This window comes from Sorex fumeus, unplaced genomic scaffold, assembly GCF_029834395.1.
Source record: "Sorex fumeus unplaced genomic scaffold, SorFum_2.1 ptg000038l, whole genome shotgun sequence".
Taxonomy (NCBI): domain Eukaryota; kingdom Metazoa; phylum Chordata; class Mammalia; order Eulipotyphla; family Soricidae; genus Sorex; species Sorex fumeus.
The window spans coordinates 5,471,089-5,494,652 of record NW_026606095.1 but is presented as its reverse complement, the minus strand read 5'-3'; the positions used below and the strand labels follow the sequence as shown (position 1 = coordinate 5,494,652).

General features: G+C 40.6%; 1 non-coding gene across 1 annotated transcript; it reads left to right on the top strand.

Annotated features, from left to right (window-relative positions):
- Window positions 1-9,076: 9,076 nt before the first annotated feature.
- On the top strand, window positions 9,077-9,183 carry LOC130028058 (U6 spliceosomal RNA). The gene has a single exon (XR_008793152.1). It is a non-coding gene; the product is annotated as a U6 spliceosomal RNA (small nuclear RNA).
- Window positions 9,184-23,564: the final 14,381 nt, after the last annotated feature.

Genomic DNA, 23,564 nt, shown 5'->3' with positions numbered 1-23,564 from the left:
CAATCAATCTTCTCTTAAGCTGTTGTTATTCTGCTGCTCAGAGTTTCTAGTGAGTATTTTTTTTTTCAATTTGGGGGCTGCCCCTGGCAATGCTGGGGGGAAACTCCTAGCTACAGCACTCAAGAATCATTCCTGGCAGTCCTTGGAGGGGGGCATATGGGATGCCAGATAGAACCCAGGTTGGTGGTATGCATGGCAAACATCCTTCCTGCTGTACTATGAGAGGCAACCCTCTATTGAGTTTTTTATTTTACCCGCCATATTCTTCATTTCTGCTTATAGTTTTTTCATGTTGGTTCTCACATTTTCTTGTGCTTTGTGATCATTTTCTTGGACCTCATTAAAAATCCTTACACTGGTGTCACTAAAGTCATTGCCCGAGGACTTAATGAACTGGTTGGTGCTGGTTGAGCATTCTGGAGGAGAGAGTCCTGAGAGCATGCTGAGAGAAAGTGGGGGGGGGCGGGGGGAGCAGGGCTGGAGCTTCCTTTTATCTGCTGCCAAATCCCACCCCCAGCTATCCCATTCTACATTCTGATTGGCTACCTGTTCTATGAGTGGAGATTTAGAGTGACCTGGCACTCTACAACTCAGCTTCTGCTGTATCACCAATACTGCATGGTTTCTTGAGAATTCTGGAGGCCACCAGCATTGCAGGGCCAGAGCACTAACACAACCTCAGGCTCTGTACCTCCAGCCAAGTTGGCTGACAATCATCTGTGAGAATCTTTGAGCCCCCTGAGCACTGTTTGCGTTCCCTCCTCCCAGAAGGGATCAGGTTCCTTATAAACTCATTAGGATATTTTCAAAAACTCCTTAAATGATTTTACTTATAGATTTGGAAACTTCTTTTCCTTTATGAAATGATTTCTTCGGATTCAAATTGAAGTTCTCACTGAATTTTTTTTTGCGATTTTTATCATTTTATTTTCATTTTCATAAAGTAGTTCACAATAGTTTATTACAGATAATATTGAAACACTCACCCCACAAGTGAGCATCTTCCCACCACAATAAGAGGGACGTTTGTGAAGTATATTTCATTCTGGGGCCGGTTTACCCCATATATAAGAGAATACAAGCAAGTATGTTAAAATCAAACACATGTGTGCTACTTTAAATACATCAGAGGACTAGAGTATAAGAGGTTGTATGGCTGTGAATGTGGAAATACTACATCACTCTATTCAGGGAGCTTTGTTTTATAATCTCTGGATCTTGGCCGTTGATGAGATTACGTGACATCGGGGGCAGTCTGTGGGTGTGACTACCAAGCTGCTGGAAAAAGGGAGATCTAAGTGGAGGAGGCCAGTTCTGATCTAAGCAGGCTTGGAGATCTCAGCCACAGGTCCCGCATACCTGGGTTCCTCTGTCTGTTCCTTCATGCTGAGGCTCCTCCAAGCGTGTGGAGAGTGGCCTTGATCATGGCTGCAGCTGAGTTCTGGAGCTTATCGGCTGCCAGGGTTCTACTTGTGGGGGGAGGAATCTCAACCTGCCCCCTCCAAGGGGCCCTGGTGAAGACAGCTTGGTGCGGGAAGTTCTCACTGACTTTGATGAGATGATTGTATAAGATAAAAATGAACTGTTTTAAAATAGGAGATTAATACCCAAGAATAGCCGAAATAAGTACCAGGAGGATTACTCCATGGCTTAGAGTCCAGCTGGGCATGCTAGGGGAAAAGGCAGCTCAGATAGAGAAGGGAGCACCAAATAAAGGGTGTTGGGAGGATCCTCCCAGGATGGGAGATACATGTTGAAAGTAAACTATAGACTGAACGTGATTGCCACTCAATGCCTCTTTTGCAGACCACAACACCCAAAAGGAGAGAGAGAACAGAAGGGAATGCCCTGCCACAGAGGCAGGATGGGATGGAGGGATGGGGGTGGGAGGGATACTAGAATCCATGGTGATGGAAAATGGGCACTGGTGGAGGATGGGTATTTGATCATTGTATAATCGAAACCCAAGCAAAAAAATTTGTAAGTGTACAACTGTACCTCATGGTGTTTCATGAATAAAAATTTTAAAAAATGAACTGTTTTATAAAAATTAAGTTATGCATTTAAATGATCATTTAAAACAAAAGTTATTTATAATCCTACAATGTTATATATGCTATAATTTTTTATATGTTTAGAAACTTTCTGATATTTATCAGAGTACTTCTAACATGTTACATTATCAAATCTTAGGAATTGCTTAGGAATTCAATTTTATTGACAATTTCTAGTAAACAATACATTCTTCTCTCTATACAATCATTTACTCTGGCCTGGGTACCAAATTTGTACTTCAGTTAACAAATCAACTACAAGGTTGTATCCTTGGTCCTGTTCTTCAATCTCTTTCTTCTTTCAAAGAGGAGTTGAGATTTGCGACTTTCCTATGTGACTTCAAGACACTTAGGTTAAAAAAATGAAATAAAGTTTGACTGTAGTTGAAGGGGGAAAATCCCAGAGTTTATAAATGTCTTAGGTATTTCCAATAAATTGGAGGTCACCAGAAAAGATGTTCGGATAATAAATCTAGCCTCTAAGTATACACTTCCTTTACCCAGCGGGGAGCCCCCTGGGATCATTTGTCTGCTGTTCATTATCTTGTCTGCATTATTCAACAGCTCTGTTCTTGCTCAATGGGCTTCAGAGAGCTTTAAACAGCTGCAGCAACCTCCAATTTTTATTTAAGTTCTCTTTCTATTTGTAATAGCAAAAGAATAGAAAGAAAAGAGGAAAAGGAAGAAAAAGAAGGAGAGAGAAAAAAGAGAGAAAGAGGACAGAAAAGAAAAAGGGCAACCTGCCAATAACTTGCCCATATAATTTGATCCATGTCAAAACTAAGGTTATTAATTTATTTCACATAGGCTATGCCAGTGTATAATATAATATTTGGGATGACAGTTCAGAAAGCTTGCATTTAAGTATCAAGAATATGAGGCTTAAAAAATTGAAAGCTAAATAATAAAAAGTAAAACAAGCATTTCTTTGGAAATAATAATTTTAAACTATTTGGTGTGGTGGGGCAAAATTTCCTTTCACATGGCAAACCAAGAAAGTTATTTTTATAATCACCAAAAATCTTCTACATGATTAAAAGTGAAACCTTGGGGAAAGAAAGGGGTCAGTTAAAATGCAGATATGCAGATAAAAGTCTTTTCACTTATCCTACTCAGGACTTATTTAACTTCTCTTTAGTCAGTTGCTTTTCAGAAAGGTAGACATTACTCAGGATCATGATTGTGATCCTATTTCCAAGAGCTCTCTTAAATCTAAGTTACCTAAAGCAATTATGATAAAACAGAGTTTGGTATACTATTTGTCAACCATTTGATGAATATAAAGTACTTTTTCCAATGACCAGTTTAAAAATAAAAATACCTGATAATATGAATAATAAATCTAGTCCAAAATGGCTATAAAGAATGAACAGAGCAAACATTAAACACACATGAAAATAATGGAAGCAATTTAGGGACTTACCAAATGCTGTTTCATGCACATTGTGTAAAATGAATGTTTTCCAATTAATAAAATTTTTCTAATTAATAGTATAAAGACTCACATTGATCAATCTGCTTTGGTCTCAACATCTCAAAGATTATAAAAGTGTTGAGATAAATGAAAAAAATAAATCTGGAAACAGTGCAACATTTAAAAGTAAATCTAAGGAGCCAGAGCAATAGGACTGCAAATAGGATGCTTGTCTTGCACACGGATAACCTGGGTTCAATCCCCAACACCCCATGTGGTCCCTGAGTTCACCAGGAGTAATTCCTGAGTGCAGAGCTTGGAGTAAGCCCTGAGCGCTGGTGAATGTGGCCCTCAAACCAAAAGCAAGCAACAATAAATAAATGAAAGTAAACTTAACCCAGGCCATTCCTAGGAAATATTTAGATATGTAGTGATATGATGTGTACTTGCTACATGAACTGTGCAAATTTTCTGTGATGGCTGAGCTTGGACCAAAAACTGTTCAGGATGGTAATGAAAGGAAGGAATACTTGTGGACACAATAAAGACATTTAAGTTGCTCCTGTTAACCAAATATCCTCTGATGCTGGCAAGAGCATTTGGGCTGGTCTATAGAGTTGACAGCCCAGGTTCAGAATGGCTGTCTCCTGATCTGTGTCTAGGAACAAGGGACTGCAATTTCCTAGCATTAGATCATCATATTAAAAACCAAGGGGGCTTTTCAGCACCACCATCTGATCAGATTAAGATTCTTAGTGTACAAAACACAGCTCATTAGCCACCCAAAGTCTGAAAGCATCTCTAAAGTGGCATACAAATGCTAAGCAGTCTCAGACACCTGGACAATGACATCTGAGTAACAACCAGAGACCCCTCAATTATCAGGATATTTGTTACTGGAAAAAGATCTAAATAATAAGCTGACTATGTGATTGGGGAACATGTAAATAATGTCTGAAGCTTTTATCCAGATTTTCAGAGTAATTTTGCTTGGGCCTCCCAAAGCACATGACATAATATAAAAGCAAACATAACTTTTACCACTGAATTTCTAAGACACAAACATATTGGTACAACAAAAGTGCGAAAACTATATGCCGCCTCTCAAAACTGTTCTGTGAATTATTAAGCACCTCAAATGTGAAGCTACTTCCTTAAACTATTTTAACTCAATATGTCAAAGTCGTATGAAGCGATAGCACAGCGAGTAGGACGTTTGCCTTGCACGCAGCCAACCGGGTCGACCAGAGTTCGATTCCTTCACCCCTCTTGGAGAGCCTGGCAAGTTACCGAGAGTGTCTCGCCTGCACAGCAAAGCCTGGCAAGCTACTCGTGACGTATTCAATATGCCAAACACAGTAGCAACAAGTCTCACAATGTTACTGGGCCCGCTCGAGCAAATCGATGAACAACGGGAGGACAGTGACAGTGACAATGTCAAAATCGTATGTGCCCTTGACTATCCAGTTCAGTTTTGCACTTGTCTTACACGCATTCTCTTTCTGAGGCACACTGAACAATTCCAAACCTCGGTGACTTGGCTCTCATTATGACCACCCTTTGGTATGCAATTAGCAATTTTAAATGTAACATGATTAAAGCATCTCCTGACTTATGGAGTCAGTACCCAAAATTGGCTGTTGGGAAAATAACTTAAATTTGGGGAGGAATTTGGTTTTGTTTTCAGTACTTCTAGTGGGATTTGTTTTTGTTTTTTGCTTTCTAGGCCACACCCGGTAGTGCTCAGGGGTTACTCCTGGCTCACACTTAGGAATTACTTCTGGCAGTGCTTGTGGAAATATATGGGATGCTGGGGATCAAATACTTGTCCACTGCACAAGACAAGGCCCTACCCACTATCACTCCAGCACCACTTTGGCTGTTTCTATCCTTGTGATGAATAAATAGTGATTATACTCTTTGGCTGATTTCCACATTGCCTTCCACCCATGACAATTTGGATAATAATAAGGAAAAGCAAACTCTCCCAAACAGATTAAGTTATACCTAAAAGTTATTTTCAAAGCTTCTTTTTTTTTTTAATGTAGGAGTACTGCTATTTATTCAGCCATTACTAAGCTGATTGAATTGGTTATGAACTCCACATTACTTTTATTTTTATTCATAATGTTAGCACTGTAGCACTGTTCTCCCATTGTTCATCGATTTGCTTGAGCGGGCCCAGTAACATCTCCATCATGAGACGACTTGTTACTGTGTTTGGCATATTGAATACATCATGGGTACCTTGCCAGGCTTTGCCATGCGGGCAAGATACTCTCAGCAGCTTGCCGGGCTCTCCAAGAGGGGCGGAGGAATTGCACCCGACTCAGTTGGTCCGACTGCGTGCAAGGCAAACGCCCTACCCATTGTGCTATCGCTCCAGTCCAATTCAGAATGTTACTGTCACTGTCACTATCCTCCCGTTGTTCATCAATTTGCTCGAGCGGGCTCAGTAACATTGTGAGACTTGTTACTGTGATACGCCACAGGTAGCTTGCCAGACTTTGCCGTGAGGGATAGATACTCTCGGTAACTTGCCAGTCTCGGTAGCTTGCCAGGCTCTCCGAGAGGGGTGGAGGAATTGAATTTGGATTGGCCATATTGGCTGCATGCAAAGCAAACGCCCTACCCACTGTGCTATCGCTCCAGCCCCTGTGTGTGTGCTCCAATCCCTGTGCTATATTTAATTTTATTATTTTATTATTATTTCCCCCCTTTTTATTGATTCACTGTGAGATACAGTTACAAAGCTTCGTTTATACAATCATCAAACATCCATCCCTTAACCAGTACACATTTTCCACCACAAAAATCCCCAGTGTTCCCCTCGTCTCCCCCAGTCCAACTTTTCCCCTGCCTATGTAGTAGACAATTTCCCCCATACTCTCTCTCTCTACTTTAGTTACATGCAATATTTCAACACCAGTCCCACCACAACTCAAACCTGCTTAAAAGTCGATGCTAGACGATTTGTTTTATATCGCTTGTTATGGATTGAATATAATGTCCAGGACATTCTGTGGTTCTCTCTTCCCAGAGCTTTAGTTTATAGTCTCTGGATCTTGGCCGTTGATGAGATTACATGGCCCTGGGGGCAGCTAGTGGGTGTGATTGCCAAGCTACTGGAAAACTGGAGACCTGGCAGGGAGGAGGCCCAGTCCCGATCCGAGCGGGCATGGAGATCTCAGTCACGGGCTCCTGCATACCTGGGTTTTCCTGCTGGTCTGCTCTCAGGTGAGGTCCATCTCATCTTGGGTGAAGCTCGTCCCCTCTTGAGTGAGGCTCGTCCGAGCATGTGGAGAGTGGCCTTGAGCATGGAGGCAGTTGGGTTCTGGAGGTTTTCAGCTGCCAGGGTTCTGCTTGGGGCAGGGAGGGAAACTCAACCCGCCCCCCTCTGAGGTGACCCCATGAAGACAGCCTGAACTTCTCATTGGGTTCTGGAAGTTGGCAGTCACCAGGGTTTTAGGGGACAGGCAGAGGACACTTACCACTGTCTGAGGCACCCCATGAAGTGGGCCTGGCTTAAAATCTGGAACATCTCTGCAGTGAGCTGCTCGGTTCGGAGATTCTTTTGTGTGTCTCTGGATCACGGCCCTTGTTTCCATTTTTTCCAGAGAAATCAACTATTGGCATATGCCCTGTATGGCACTCCTGCTCGCCTACAGTGAGCCACCAGCCCTAACTGCAGCTTTTTTTTTTTTATTATTAGTGAGACACCATGAGGTACAGTTGTAGACTTACAAATTTTGTGCTTGGGTTTCAATTATACAGTGATCAAATCTAACTGCAGCTTTTGATCTTCAGTATGTATGGGTCTCTAAAGGCCAATAAATGAGCTTGTACAGCTTAGCCAGAGATGGTTTTTTTGGTGTGGTTCTCACATATCTAGCTTTTGGTCATTTAATTTCTTGGGAAACTTGGCCCTAAGTTGTTGGGGCCTGGCCAAAGGCACAGCGACAATTTTGGGGTATCAGGAAGCCTGAAGGCAACATCAGGCTGGTGATGCACTCACCCCACAGGTACAGATTGACCTGCTGGTGGCACCATACCCCCAATTTTCAAAGCTTCTAATGTAACAATAACAACAAAACTACTGCTACTTCATTATGTAATTAAGAAAAGAAGAAAGCAGTAGGTAGAATCAGTATTTTAGTGTGAATAAACAATTATGATATGAAGCTGTTTCTAGTTTCACAGGTTAACAAAATGCTCTCAGTGTTCTCCTTAATGAGATACCCTGGTTTCAGAATAACTGTAAACATCTTTCTTTGGTTAGATTGTGTCTTATTGTTTCTATTTTACTCTGAATTCTGATGTATCCAGGACTTTTTGTTTTGTATTTTCATTTTGAAGGGGGTCACTGTCACTGTCACTGTCCTCCCATTGTTCATCGATTTGCTCAGGCAGGCCCAGTAACATCTCCATCGTGAGACTTTGTTGTTACTGTGTTCGGCATATCTAATATGTCATGGGTAGCTTGCCAGGCTTTGCCTTGTGGGCAAGATACTCTAGGTAGCTTGCCGGGCTCTCTGAGAGGGGCGGAGGAATCGAACTCGGGTCAGCCATTTCGGCTGCATACAAGGCAAATGGCCTACCTGCTGCGCTATCGTTCCCGCCTTTGAAGAAGGTATATCTAAGGATATAATATTCTTGAGTGAGTTTTTTATTCTTTTTAACTATTAACTTTGGCTAGACATGTTTTGTGGAGCAAATTATTCATGAAAACAGACATTATCATGTGTAGAATAAAATGTAGAGACATAGACATGAAGCACTGGTTAAAATATTTGGTAAGTATGATTCAATTCTTGTTGATTTTATGATTTATAGAAATAAAACTATTTTTAGGAAGGGCTCAGTTGCAAAGATGAAGCATCTACCACCTGTTATACCTAGAACTCACAAACTGCCAACTGTGGACCAAATCCCGTATGCTTCCTATTAATTGTATGACATGGAACCAAGGATCACTGTCCTCCCGTTGTTCATCGATTTGCTCAAGCAGGTCCAGTAACGTCTCCATTATGAGACTTCTTGTTACTGTGTTTGGCATATTGAATACTCTCGGTAGCTTGCCAGGCTGTCCGAGAGGGGCGGAGGAATCGAACCTGGCTCGGCCAGGCTGGCTGCGCGCAAGGCCAAGGATCACTTTCGCAATATTTAGTAGACAAAAAAATCTGGGCCAGAGATACAGTTCAGCAGATAAGGCACTTATTTTGCATGCAGCTAATCTTGATTCATCCCTGGCACACCATATCCCAACCTGCAAGCCTGGCTAGGAAAGATTCCTGAGTGAAGAGCCAGACATAGCCCTGAACACATCTGGGTATTTCCTCAGAAAGAAAGAAAGAGAAAGAAAGGCCCTCCCGTTGATCATCGATTTGCTCTAGCGGGCCCAGTAACGTCTCCATTGGAGACTTTGTTGTTACTGTGTCTGGCATATCGAATACGTCACGGGGAGCTTGCCAGACCCTGCCGTGCGGGCAAGATACTCTCGGTAGCTTGCCGGGCTCTCCGAGAGGGGCGGAGGAATCGAACTCGGGTCGGCCATGTTGGCTGCGTGCAAGGCAAACGCCCTACCGCTGTGCTATCACTCCAGCCCACGGTGCTCGCTTCGGCAGCACATATACTAAAATTGGAACGATACAGAGAAGATTAGCATGGCCCCTGCGCAAGGGTATTTCCTCAAGACAAAAAAAATATCAAAATAAAAATAGTTATAGAACATAAAGTTTGCTCCCGGCGGTGCTCAGGGGACCATATGGGATGCTGGGAATCGAACCTGTGTCAGTCATGTTGGCTGCGTGCAAGGCAAACGCCCCACCCGCCGTGCTATCACTCCAGCCCTAGTTCAAAAATATTTTGGCATTCAATTCATTTGTCATTGGTGTTTAAACTTTTCATTTCAATTTTTCCCTCCCAAATAAATATAATGCGAATATCAGTATTTTAAATTTCTGATTCCTAAATTACACAAATATTAGTGTGTGTCCTATTTTTCTTTTAAAATATTCTTTGCATATTCATTTATATGTTCTTTAGAAATCTTACACGATTGGCCTCTATGATAGTCATAAAATTCACAATCCTTAGAAGTGAGTAAAAAAAATACTAGCTTCTTTTCAGACAGTGCCAAGAGTCCTATACTATATATACTTTCCCAAATAAGTCTGCCAAACTTGGCCACTGAAGCAGCTGTAAAAATGGAAATGCAATCACAGAAGGGGTTATCAGCCTTATGAATCGAAGCATCTCGACACTACTTGACATTCATTCTCAATTACCAAGTTCAGGCTTCTTGTCTTCATTGAGCAGCACTCCAGAGCACCTCACGTAAATGAGTGGATTCTAGACCTCCATGATGGTGTAAGGCGCATGCTTCACTTCTTCAAAGGACTTGGGTCAGCCAACAAGGCGCTAAGCCTTAAATTATCTCTGACAGCAGCCCAAGGCTATTAGAATGTAGCCCGCCTCTCTGTTTCAGATGTTTATCTTTCAGGAAACCACTCACATCTTTATTGCAGCCATAACCCCTGTTGTAATGATAAAAAAAATAAAGGACATTTAACCTGTAGCTATACACTGAAGCAGAGCTCTGGACATAGAAATTGTCTTCCCTGACATTTTCTTTGCCTCTAAGTTAAGGAGATTTCAATAGGAGAGTTGCTCTGGAGTCAACTGGTCAGTGATCCGGGACGTTTCAGATCATTGGTCTCCTCAAGACTATGAATGGGTGGGGCTGGAGCAGTAGTGCAGCAGGTTGGGCGTTTGTCTTGCACTTGGCAAATTCGTGTTCGAGCCCCAGCATTTTATATGACCTCCTGAGCACTTCCAGGAATAACCCCTGAGAGCAGAGCCAGAGTAATCCCTGAGCATTGTCAAGTGCGGTCCAATCTCCACAAAAATATGGAAAAAGGACTAGGGGTGGGGGCTGGAGAAATAGTACAGCAGGTAGGGTGATTACCTTGCACACAACCAAGCTAGGTTTATATGATCCCCCGAGCCCACTAGGACTTATCCTGCGCACCTCCGGATGTGGCACAAAAACCAAGTAATCGTTCACATTGAGAGATAAGAATTTTCTATAGCTCCTTTGGAAATTGACATTTTATAAACCTGTACAATGTTAGAATGCAAAGTTTGCATATGATATATTCATACTTAAATGTCTGTATATTTTGGACATTGTGCTAAACAAACACCACATCTATGATTACCACCTCTGCATCATGCTATTAAGGGGATACATAAAATAATCTGAGGATGTAATGGGAGTGGTCGATATCAGGGTTAATGTGAAGCCAGTTCTCTTGAGGAATGAGCGTGTAAACTGGGGTGCAAAGGAAGAGAAGATGGAAGGCAAAAAAATAAGTCTTATGATCAATGGCAAATAATGGGAAAGAGTGTGGTCCCTTTAAGTGAGTGAATAGGTCACTTAGACTTAAGGGATATGGCTATAAATGTTGATCTCATCCTCATAAATCATAGAATCCCATTTGCCAGGCAGTTTCTCTAATTGAAATTGAAGTTTTGACTTTTATAAAATTAGTATATTATGAACTAAATTACTTAGCTTGTAATTATGCCTCAGGTTAACTAATTTGTGTGTTAAATGGAAAATTAAAACTCAGGATGTACCTAATATAGGATAAATGAAATGCACGCAACACCTTAATTTATGTTCCCTAGTTATAAAAAGTCAAAATATATAAAGATGGCAATTTTCTTTTTATGTACTGCCTTACGATAACAAAATTATCTTGATTCTAGAAACCATTTGCCCATCTAGATTCCCAGAAGATCTGAGTTCCAGGATGATGCTACAAACTTGTCTCCAATAAAGCCAGCTGAGAAAAGAGACACATTTCTCTTTCACGTAAAGTTTTGATAAATAAATCAGTAATGGTAAGGCTTGGAATGTAATGGGAAATATGGATAAAGAATTTAAATAGTAAGTTTTCAAGAAACGCAGACAACTCTGCATACAAAAAGATGTTGAAGCTCCACTCCAATGGAAGAAAGTTAAAAGTATGTTGTTATCATTTTCATGCCTGAATTAACAAATACAAATGTTTGATCACTAGAATCATTACAGAGATATAATAGGCTTTCATACATACTATGCATGTAAGTGAAAACATGCCATTTTTATTTGTGGAAAATTAATAACAGCTAATGAAATAAGAATTAATTACTATCTGTCTGAGTCGTGTTCATTCTAAAAATGATATAGCTTATGACTTTCCTCCACTTACAAAAGAAAGCATAGTTATAAATATATTGTAGTAGAATTGTATGTAAAAGAAAAAATATTGACAGCTAAATTATTACCAACTGGAATTCTAGATAAATTGTATTACCTATTCAGACAGTGAAATACTATGCAGCCATCAAAAAGCAAGACTTCCCTGTTGTTTATATTTTAAAAATTACCTTTAAAATTAATGAAAAATCAAAGTACAAGTAAGTTAGTATTTTCTAAAGAATTTCAATCTATATGCATTACATATGTAATTTGTAACAAATGTTATATGCTCAGTAACACTGACAAAAATCATACGTTGCAACTATAAACTGCAGTTCCTCTGACTGTGATTGTGTTTGGTGATTGGAGGAACTTTAAAACAGTAAGTTCAAGTGAGGTGAGTTAAATTGAGATCTCTCAACCAAGGTGAGCTCTGTTATATGTAAGTTTTGGTCATTTGTTATTCCCTTACTGTGCTTTTTTATATCCCACAGTCAAAAAAAAAAGTCATTCTGTATATTTCTGTCCTTTGACTGCCTTCATTCAGCAGGATGGCCTCTAGATCTATCAACATAGCAGTAAACCGCATGAACTCATCTTGTTCTTTATAACCAAGTAGTATTCCATTTGTTTCCTTATCCAGTCATTTGTTCTTTGACACGGAGAGTTTTTCCAGTCACTACTGTGACTACATTGAACATAGGAGCACAAACGTCACTTCTAGAGTTACTGGGTCTTTAGAATAAGATGCCAAGAAGTGAATTGCTGGATCCTGTAGAAACTCAATTCTTTTTTTTTAAATCGAATCACCATGAGCTACACTTGCAAAGCTTTCATGTTTGAGTTTCAGTCATACTATTATTGAACACCTGTCCCTCCACCAGTGTACACTTTCCACTACCAATGTTCCCAGTATTCCCTGCCCCATCCCACTCCTCCTCCTGCCTCTATGGCAGACAGTTTCCCTCTTTCTCTCTCTCTCTACTTACGGGCATTATGGTTTGCAGACAGTATCTCAGTATCTCCATACAGATATTGAGAGGTCATCATGTTTGGCTCTTTATCTACTTTCAGCACACATCTCCCATCTCGAGCAATCTGTCCAACCATCATTGACTTAGTGATCCCTTCTCTATCCCAACTGCCTTCTCCCCCAGTGAATAAGGCAGGCTTCCAACCATGGAGCAATCCCCAGGCCCTGTCTCTACAGTCCTTGGGTGTTAGTCTCAGATTATGATATTTTATAATCCACAAATGAGTGCATTCATTCTATGTCTGTCTCTTTCTTTCTGACTCATTTCACTTAGGATGATACTCTCCCTGACCATCCACTTAAAAAATTTTTTTTGTGACTTCATCTTTCCTAACTAGAAGCTCAATTCTTAACTTTTTTGAGAAGTGTCCTTATTGTCTTCCAAAAATGCTTAACAATTAACATTCCCGCCATCAGTGGATAAAAGTTTCTTTTTCTCTATGTCACATCAACATAGATTTCTTTTTCTCTATGTCACATCAACATAGGTTGTTTTTATTCTTTGATACATGTCAGTCTCACTGGTATGAGATATTTCATTGCTGTTTTGACTTTTGTTTCCCTGATCAACGGTGATGTAGAGAAATCATTCTTATGAGAAGGTCCCCTTGAGTAGACAAAATATGTATTTTCCCTAAGTAATAAAAGAAGCTTATAATTGAGATAAATGATATTTTAGCTGTGAGGATTTTAGGAAAATATTGGGTTGTGGCAATGAAGTGCTGGAGACAAAATTATATTTAAACACTTGGAAAAAATAAATCATCTTTTTTCCTCAACTTCTCTATTGTATTCAGCATTTCTTCACTACAACTAATGGTCAATCCTCAGTACTATTACTAGAAATGTACTTATATATTATATTCTAATCAGAAGTGGCTATTAGGACCTATTTTTGTGGGGGGGGAGTGTACTCCTGGTGGAACTTTGGTGCTATATCTTTTTTAAAAAAAAACTATTGAGGTGGGGGCTAAGTGATAGCACAGAGGGTACGGTGTTTGCCTTGCACACGGCCGACCAGGGTTAGATTCCCAGCATCCCATATGGTACCCCAAGCAGAGCCAGGAGTGATTCCTGAGTGCATGAGCCAGGAGTAGCCCCTGTGCATCGCCGGGTGTGACCCCCCAAAAAATTATTGAGGCACTCTCCACCAATATCCCTAGATTCCTTCCCAGTTCCAGCCTTTCTTCTCAACAATGTGTGTAGACACATATTCACACACACAGTGGTTTACAATACAGGGTTTCATGCATAACATGATCCAGTACCACTCCTTTCCCCAAAGTGTCCACTTCTCTTCATCATTTCCCCATATTAATCCCCCGACTCATGACTGGGCTCCTATTGTAGGCCAGTTCTCAGTTTCTGCTGCTTTTAAACATTTGTTATTCACCTACTTGTGTTTTTTTATATCCCACATGTGAGAAAGATCATTCTGTGTCTGTCCCTCTCTATCTGGCTAACTTCTTTAGCATTATACCCTCCAGATCCATCCCCACAGCAGCAAACTGCATCATTTCATCTTTTCTCATAACTGAGAAGCATTCCATTGTGTATGTACCATAGTTATTTTTCATTCAATCATCTACTAGGTTGTTTCCAAGTTTGGGAGATTGTGTATTTTTCATTTCATTTCATCATCCTGTTAATCGTCGATTGCCTCGAGCAGGCCCCAGTAACGTCTCTTTCATCCTAGCCCTGAGATTATATTCAGGGCTCTTTAGGAGAATGAGACCCATCATTGTTACTGGTATTTGGCATATTTGGTAGGCCACGGGGAGTTTGCCAGACTCTGCCCTGTGGGCAGGCTACATTCGACAGCCTGCAAGTTTGTCCAAAGTAGGAATGAGATAATAAGATGTCGCGCGGCCGCGATCTGGATTTTATAGTCTCTGAGTCTTGGCCGCTGATGGGATTACACGGCGCCAGGGGGCCAGGTGGTGGGTGTGACCCCCGCCTACTGGAATTTGGAGGATCTGGGTGGAAGATGCTCCACTCCAATTCGAGTAGGGTTGGAGGTCTCGGCCCCGGAACCCGCGTGGCTTTGTCCCTCTGCCAGTACCTTCAGGTGTGCGGAGAGTGGTCTCAGCATGGTGGTGGCTGGTCCTGGAGGTCTCCGGCTGCCGTAGCCCTGGCCGGGGCGGGGAGGAAAGCTCAACCCGCTCCCCTCCAAGGGACTCCGGGAAGGAACACCGAAGCGCGGGGGCAGAGACTGCACTGCTCTCGTCCGGGATCTGGATTTTATAGTCTCTGAGTCTTGGCCGCTGATGGGATTACACGGCGCCAGGGGGCCAGGTGGTGGGTGTGACCCCCGCCTACTGGAATTTGGAGGATCTGGGTGGAAGATGCTCCACTCCAATTCGAGTAGGGTTGGAGATTGTGTATAGTGCTGCAATAAACATAGGAGTGCAAATGTCTTTTCTAAATAGATTTGGGGGGTCCTTGAGATATATACCCAGAATTGGAATTGCTGAATCATACAGAAACTCAGTTCTTGGGTTTGTGGAGGGTTTTGTTTTATTCTGGACTTGGTTTACTTTGGTTTTTGTTGGGCCACATATAGAATGCTTAGGCTCTGTACTCCTAGTGATCTTGGAGAACATATGGAGTGTTAGGAATTGATAATATATAAGGCAAGCCTCTTACCTGCTGTATTATGTCTCCAGACCCTCAATTTCTAGTTTTTGGAAGAAAGTCCATATTGTTTTCCAAGAAGAACAGACCAGTCAACATTACCTTCAGTAGTGAATTAAAGTCTCTCTCCTCCCACATCTTTGCCAACACTTGTTTTAATTTTTTGTGATGTTTGCCAATCTTTCTGCTGTAAAATGATATCTCATTGTTGTTTTTTATTTGCATTTTCCTGATAACAAGTGATGTGGAGCATTTTTTGAAAATATACCTCTTGGAGGCATATGAAATAATGTTCCTCATCACTAATAATCAGAGAAATGCAGATCAAACAATGATGAGAGATCATCTCACACCACAGACACACATTCAAAAGAACAAAAGCAATAAGTGTTGGCATGGATGTGAGGAGAAATGGACTCTCCTTCATTGTTGGTGGGAATGCTGACTGCTCTAGCCTTTTTTGGAAAACTATATGGACATTTCTCAAAAAACTAGAAATTGAGCTCCCATTTGGCTCAGCAATACCACTTCTGAGAATATACCCTGGGGACCCAAATACACACAGAAGAAAAACCATCTGCACTCCTAAGTACATTGCAGCACTATTCACCATAGCCAGAATCTGGAAACAACTTGAGTGCCCAAGAACAGATGAATGGATAAATAAACTAAGGCACATCTACACAATGGAATACTATGCAGCTGTCAGGAAAAATGAAGTAATGAAATTTGCCTATAAATGAATGGACATGGAGAGTATCATCCTGACTGATGAAACGAGTCAGAAGGAAAGGGACAGGTATAGAATGACTGCATTCATTATATATATATATATATGCATATATATATAAATAAAATAAAGATTAGAATATGCGATCTGAAACTATAAAACTCCTAGAAGAAAACATGGATGATAAATTCCTTGGAATGACTCTAGGTAATGAATTTTTGGATTTGACACAAAAAGAGGGAAAACGGTTTAGAAGTGTAAAACTTTTTCTATGTATAAAAGCTCAAAGAATTATGACTGTGTCAATGAAATGTTAGCGTTGGGTCAAATGTACTAAAAAACCAAGTAAATCTCCACCCAGACAAAATGGGGCAGGGAGCACTGAAGAAGAGAATGGATTAGAAATGAGAAAAACAGAAAAACTGATAAAGAGTAACAAAACATCAACATTACTTATAGTTGTGCATCAAGAAATACTCTGCAAGAAGTTAACACAGGAAATATGTATCTTAACTCTGAGTCACATATGTGACACATAATTCTCATTCTCTGAACTCAAATATAGCTTTGATAACTAAATAACATAATTTTCTCTACATTTTTACATTGCTGCCATTGTTTATAGTTTATTAGGATAGATTTTTTCTTAAATTCAATTATGTCATCTGATATCAGATTTCAGCTACTGGATTTTTTAAATGATAGAAGTGAGAACAAGATTGCCAATTATGTTCACAATATATAAGTAAATGAATTTTATTAATGACTTTAAGCTTTTATAGATTTTGTTGTGCTACGAAATCCTCGACCTCTGGGTTATGGGCCCAGCACACTTCTGCTGTGCCACTCTGCTAGCTCGAGCAATAGCACAGCAGGTAGGGTGTTTGCCTTGCATGAGGCTGACCCGGCAGGCCGGAGTTTGATTCCTCCTGGCAAGTTACCAAGAGTATCTCACCTGCTTGGCCAAAGCCTGGCAAGCTACCCGTGACGTATTCAATATGCCAAACACAGTAACAAGTCTCACAAATCGAGCTCAAGCAAATCAATGAACAACAGGAGGACAGTGACCGACAGATGAAATTCTCAGTTCTCCCAAAATCTTTATCTCATTCAACAGTTTATATGAACTCAGAAAATATGATTCGAAAAGTTATTTGACAAATTTGGGACTAAAACTCAATGCCTTCTTCTTGCAAACTGAATGTGCTATTCAGTAAACTATATTAACATTCAAAATACTGGAATTCCCTCCAGCCTAATTTTTGCTGCATACATCTACTTCTATGCACTACAGTCATTCAGTCTATACAGTGGAGCATGGCTCTATTTGCTAATGCTTCTATTCTGACGGAATTTGGGGGGGGGGTGTTGGGAGTACAACAGATGGTGGTCAGGGCTTACTCCTAGCTCTGTGCTCAGAGATCACTCCTAGAGGGTTCAAGGTGCCCAAGATTGAACCGGGGTTGACCACATGCAAGGAAAGTGTCCTACCCACTGTACTATCTCTTCAGCCCCAATGTTTTTAAAAATATTTTAAACACCATTTATTTCTATCCAAGCCAAGTTGGGACCAGATTTTCAAGATTATTTAAAGTACAGAGAATAAATACATTTTAAGACTAATTATATAATATAAACACAGTCCAATTAATTATTACTGATTTTCACTTAATGAAAAATATAACTGTTGAATTAGTGAACAAGCATTGAAATATAGCCACTGTTTGGATTTGTTAAACAATGGTTACACTATGACAAATATTTTATTGAGAAAGCAATATAACAGAAGGATGAAAAAAGTCTTAACCTCAAATAGATGGCAGCTATTTTCACCAGATTGTATAGGGAAGCATGAAATCATTTTTTAATATTATACTTTACTCATTTTACATGCATATATATTCCTTGTCTCAAAGTGTTTCTAATTATAGCTCAATGACTGCATACTGTATTAATATATATTTGTTTTTAGTGTTGACATTAATACTTTAAGATTAAATGCAGGTAGAGCACATTCCTCATATTTGAGGTCCTGGGTTCAACTACCTCCTCTCCTCACTTCAACATCCTTTCCCCAAATTAAAGGGCCAGAGAGATAATACAGGGGTTAAGGTACTTGCCTTGCATGTGGCCAACACAAATTTGATACCCAGAACCACATATAATGCCCTGAGCACTTCCAGGAGTGATCCTTAAGCACAGAGCCAGGCCATAAGCCCTGAGTATAGTTTCGTGTGGCCCCAAAATAACCCCCCAAATTAAATCAAGTCACTAAAATTTGTTAATTATTATTTTAATAGTTTAAAAGCTATGATCCCAGGGCCAAAAACATAGTGCAGGGTCTGAGTCATTTACGTTGTATCCCACCCACCAGATTCAAATCCCTGACACTGCAGATGGTACCCTAAGTACCACTAGAGCTCTCTCTTGATCACAGAGCCCCTTAGTACAGATGGGTGTGACCTAAAACAACCCCTGAAAGCAAATCTAAACAGAACAAAATTATAACACTCAAGTGTGAGTTGGAAACTGAAATTATGCTTTAAAAAATGGACTTGTAGCTAGAAATTATTTTCATAGTAAATGTCCATTGATTTTTATTTGTTTAACATAAATTTAATCACAGGGCTGGAGCGATAGCACAGCCATAAGACGTTTGCCTTACAAGCGGCCAACATGGCCAACCCGAGTTCGATTCCTCCGCCCCTCTCAAAGAGCCCGGCAAGCTACCGAGAGGATCTCGCCCGCACAGCAGAGCCTGGCAAGCTCCCCGTGACGTATTCGATATGCCAAACACAGTAACAACAAGTCTCATGATGGAGACGTTACTGGGCCCGCTCGAGCAAATCGATGAACAACGGGAGGACCGTGACCGTGACCGTGAAATTTAATCAATATGTTTTATGCTTCTTAGGTAATATTTCTACTTAGATGGTAAGGAAAAATCAACTTTGTTTTTTTGTTTCTTGCTTTTTGGGTCACACCTGGCTATGCACATGGGTTATTCATGGCCCATGCACTCAGGAATTACTCCTGGTGGTGCTCGGGGAACCATAGGGGATGCTGGGCATTAAACCCAGGTCAGTTGTGTACAAGACAAATGCCCTACCCACTATGCTATCACTCCAGCCCTGAAGAATCAACTTTGGTAATGTTACAACATAGTGAATTTTCAGAATGGAACCCTATTCGTGACCATTACATTACAGGCTATCACAGTAGCGTTTGAGAAAACACCTTTTTGTGTCACCCTCTCCTGCTTCTCTAATACTCAAATCTTCATTCTCCTTCTGTATGATTTCAAAATTTACAGAAGCAAATTTTCCTTTCACCAAAACACAATGTTTTCTGCCAAGTGTGTTCAAGCCAAAGTCGAGTCTAATCAGTTGCTACTGGCACCAACACTGATGTTTTCTATCAGCACTAGAACAGTTCCTGAAAAGTCAGAGAAACACATGCTGCAGAAGAGAATTTGATCTGGGAAATATAAAAGGCTAGCTCTTTCCCACGCCTAACAACAGTGAAGAAGCAACATCAGTCATTCTCCTCTCTGAAATATGAAAAAGCATGCTTTTTTATTGGAAAAAATTTAAATAAAACACTATCTTGGAAAGCAGAGGTAAGAAGAATGTGGGGTCTCCTGTTTAGAGAAAGCAAGTGAAATAACGCATGCTTTAATTAAAAGATCTTAATATTAAGGGGAGATGGGGAATGCATTGACTTAAAAAATATTGTATAAAGGAGAGAGATAACAAAAGAGAATGCCCTGCCACAGAGGTAGGGTGGGATGGGGGGAAGATGGGTGGGAGGGATACTGGGACTTGTGGTGGTGAGAATGGGCACTGGTGGAGGGATGGGTATTCGATCATTGTACAACTGAAACCCAAGCACAAAAATTTGTAAGTCTACAACTGTACCTCATGGTGTTTCATGAATAAAAATTTAAGGAGGAAAAAAATGTGTATATTGTATTCCTAGGGCTAAAACAACAAGCACAGAGGGTAGGGCCTTTGCCTTGCACATGGCCAACCCGAGTTTGATTCTTCCATCCCTCTCGGAGAGCCTGGCAAGACCTTGAGAGCATCCCGCCTGCATGCCAGAGCCTGGCAATCTCCCTGTGGCATATTCGATATGCCAAAAACAGTCATAACAAGTCCCACAATGGAGATGTTATTGGTGCCCGCTGGAGCAAATCGATGAACAATGAGAGGACGGTGCCACAGTGCTATAGTGCTATTGTATTCCTGCATAATTTTTTATGTTCAAGAAAACCTGATGGTGGGATGAGCAAACAATGAATGTAAGTAAATTACTGCTTAAAAATTATTGCACATTTACATTAAGAAATTCTGTAAATTAATTTAAAGGAATAAAGAAATTTTTTTAGGGTCTAGGAATATAGCTCAAAGGACTGGAGCACATATGAGAGCCTCAGGCTTAATCTCTGACATCCAACGCTCTGCTAAGAAGTAGCCTCTGAGCACCAACAGGAGTGTCCTTACAAAAAGTCCTATTAGTAGGTGGAAATACAATACAATGAATAAAGCACTTTCCTTGCCTGACCCAGGCCTAATCCAAGGAAAATTTCAATTATTTCCATATTTCAGATGCAGGAGGCTATTGACACATTTTTTTTCAGTGCTATAAGGTACCTATTGATTCAGAAGCTTTTCTCTGCAAGGTTTCCCCTAAAATCAAATTAAAGAGTTAACCAACCATATGGTGTACTTTCTTCTTTTGATCTACATAAATCACATTCTCTTAGACAGTGATTCCCAGACCTGGCTGTGTATCAGAATCACCTGGGGAGCTTTTAAAAAATGTAAATTCCAGAGCCCTATCGCAGATGGAGGATGGGGCGTCCACAGCAAGATATTCTTTAAGGTGACTGGGATATGTGGAGTTTGTGGGCAATAGGTTGCCAGCCAGGGAAAGATTTAAATTAATGATTTGAGTAGCAGAACGGCTGTGGCTTATTGAGCATTTTTAAAAGTGGGGTAGGGGGCTGGAGCAATAGCATAGCGTGTAGGGCGTTTGCCTTGCATGCAGCCGACCTGGGTTCGATTCCCAGCATCCCATATGGTCCCCCAAGCACCGCCAGGAGTGATTCCTGAGTGCAAAGCCAGGAGTAACCCCTGAGCATTGGCTGGGTGTGACCCAAAAAGCAAAAAAAAAAAAAAAACTTTTTAAAAAGTGGGGTAGTTTTTGTTTTGTTTAACTCCCTAAATGGTGTTTTCATTACCCATTCCTCCTGCACTAGTCCTCAGCGTTCTTTAAATGCTAGTGATTCTTGGTTTTCCTTATTTGCCCTTGGTTTTCCTCACATACTCAGCACCTCCTTGGGTGATCTCAGGAGGAACTTGAGTAGGGAAGGATGTGATCGGCACCACCACCAACAGGGGGGGAGGAAAGTGGCTGAAAGAATGGAGAGAAGAAGAACGGAATGAAAGAAGGGATTGGATAAACCAAGTGAGTTAGTTTAAAAACAGGATGTTTTTGAATAATTATGCAGAAAAGGCTTCCTCTTCCCAGGTAAGGATGCTTTAACCATAAGCTTATTAAAGGAGCTCAGAGAATGCATTTTTTAGGATGAGGTGCCATAATTTTCACAAGTCTCATGAAAATCTCTGAGATTCAAGGTAAAATGTTTAATACTGTTTCTCCAGAAGAGAATCAGTGAGCAAATGATACAGGGAGATCAACTTCAGACAGCAGTAAAAAATACATTTATAACAAGGAGAGATGTTTGAAAAAAAAAATCCTCACAGCAAAATGTCAAGAGGTCTGGATCAGTGGAAGAAATTAAAGAGAGATCAAATAAACGTTTCCAAAGAAACAGAGAAAGAAATCTGTAGGATTCAGGCCAGCTGATGACTACCCAAGTACGATTTCCACACCCCCCTGTTCTGTGATGCTAGATTGTAATCCTTAACTACAAGGATTACTTATAGTTTCCTTTTCCTTCTTTTAATTCAGGGATATTTTAATCCTTTCACTGCTGCTGGGAAATAGTTCTCAGTCTGTTACCTTTCCACGTGCTTGCCTTTACCTTTTCCATCATTTTTAGTTTTCTTTGTATTTCTTAATAAACTACGGAACAGTGTATTTCCCTTTTCTGCTGAAGACCCAAGCAGGAGCCATTCCTTCTTCTCACATAGACCCCCTTCTTTCTGTGTGTAGTTGGATTGCTTGTCTCATTTTGTTCTTCGGAGGGTGCCTGAGATTTTAGTTTATATTGTTTAAAACTTTGGAACATGAGATGTAAAATAATTGGCCTGCATTCCGATTCCCTAATTATGTTTTTTTTCTTATCAGACACTTGACACTTTACACCCCATTACTCATCAATTTGCTCAAGCGGGCACCAGTAACGTCTCCATTTGCCCCAGTTGCGTGCTAATGCAGCCCAATGATGTCTGCTCATTCTAGGAACACTGAACAGCTTCAAATCGATCGTTCAGGGTCTTGATGAAGAAGTCTGACCATCTCATAGGTGGGCGGCCACGTGATCTTTTAACGTCCCATGGAATCCAGTCGGTAATGGCTCTAGTCCAGCGGTCATCTCCAAATCTCATTACGTGTCCAGTCCATCTGATTTTCGGCGCCTTAGCAAACGAGAAAGCATCCCTGATTCTTGACCGTTGACAGAGGTCGGAACTCCGGATTCTTTCTCTCATTTTAGTAAAGCGTGATACTCCAAGCATAGCTCTTTCAATTCCTCTTTGGAAGACTTCTTATCAGAAACACGTATTTATCAGTAGGCATAGTGGACATTAAAAAATATTTAGTTCAAAAGTGTTTAGGCTACCACTCCCCAAAAAATGGCATAACAAGACTTAAATGACATGTAGAAGTCTAAGTCATGTAGCTTTCTAATAAATTTTTCCAACATATAGTTTATTCTTCACATTTCTAAGCTGTTAAAAGCATTCAGTGAACTTTAAGGGCATTTGGGCAAATGTGGATTATTCATAAAGTAACCATAGTAAAAGATATTTGTTATTTTGTTGACATCATGAATTGTATTCTGCTTGGAAACTGGAAAAATACTGGTATTTTTTCATTAAAAGTATTCCTCAGGGCTGGAGCGATAGCACAGCGAGTCAGGCGTTTGCCTTGCACGCAGCCAACATGGCCAACACAGGTTCGATTCCCAGCATCCCATATGGTCCCCCGATCACCGCCAGGAGCAATTCCTGAGTGCATGAGCCAGGAGTAACCCCTGAGCATCGCCAGGTGTGACCCAAAAAGCAAAAAAAAATATTCCTCAAAGTCAATAGTAAGTCATTAAGCCTTCTTTGGTGATATATATATTTGATTTTATGTCCTTGAATTATTAAGAAATGAAGCTATTGCTCCACTATTTCATATTGTAGGATTTTCAACAGGCCCTTTAAAGTGAATGGAAGAGATGTAAAATGAGTGAATCTTACTTCTCCGTGAAAGAAGTA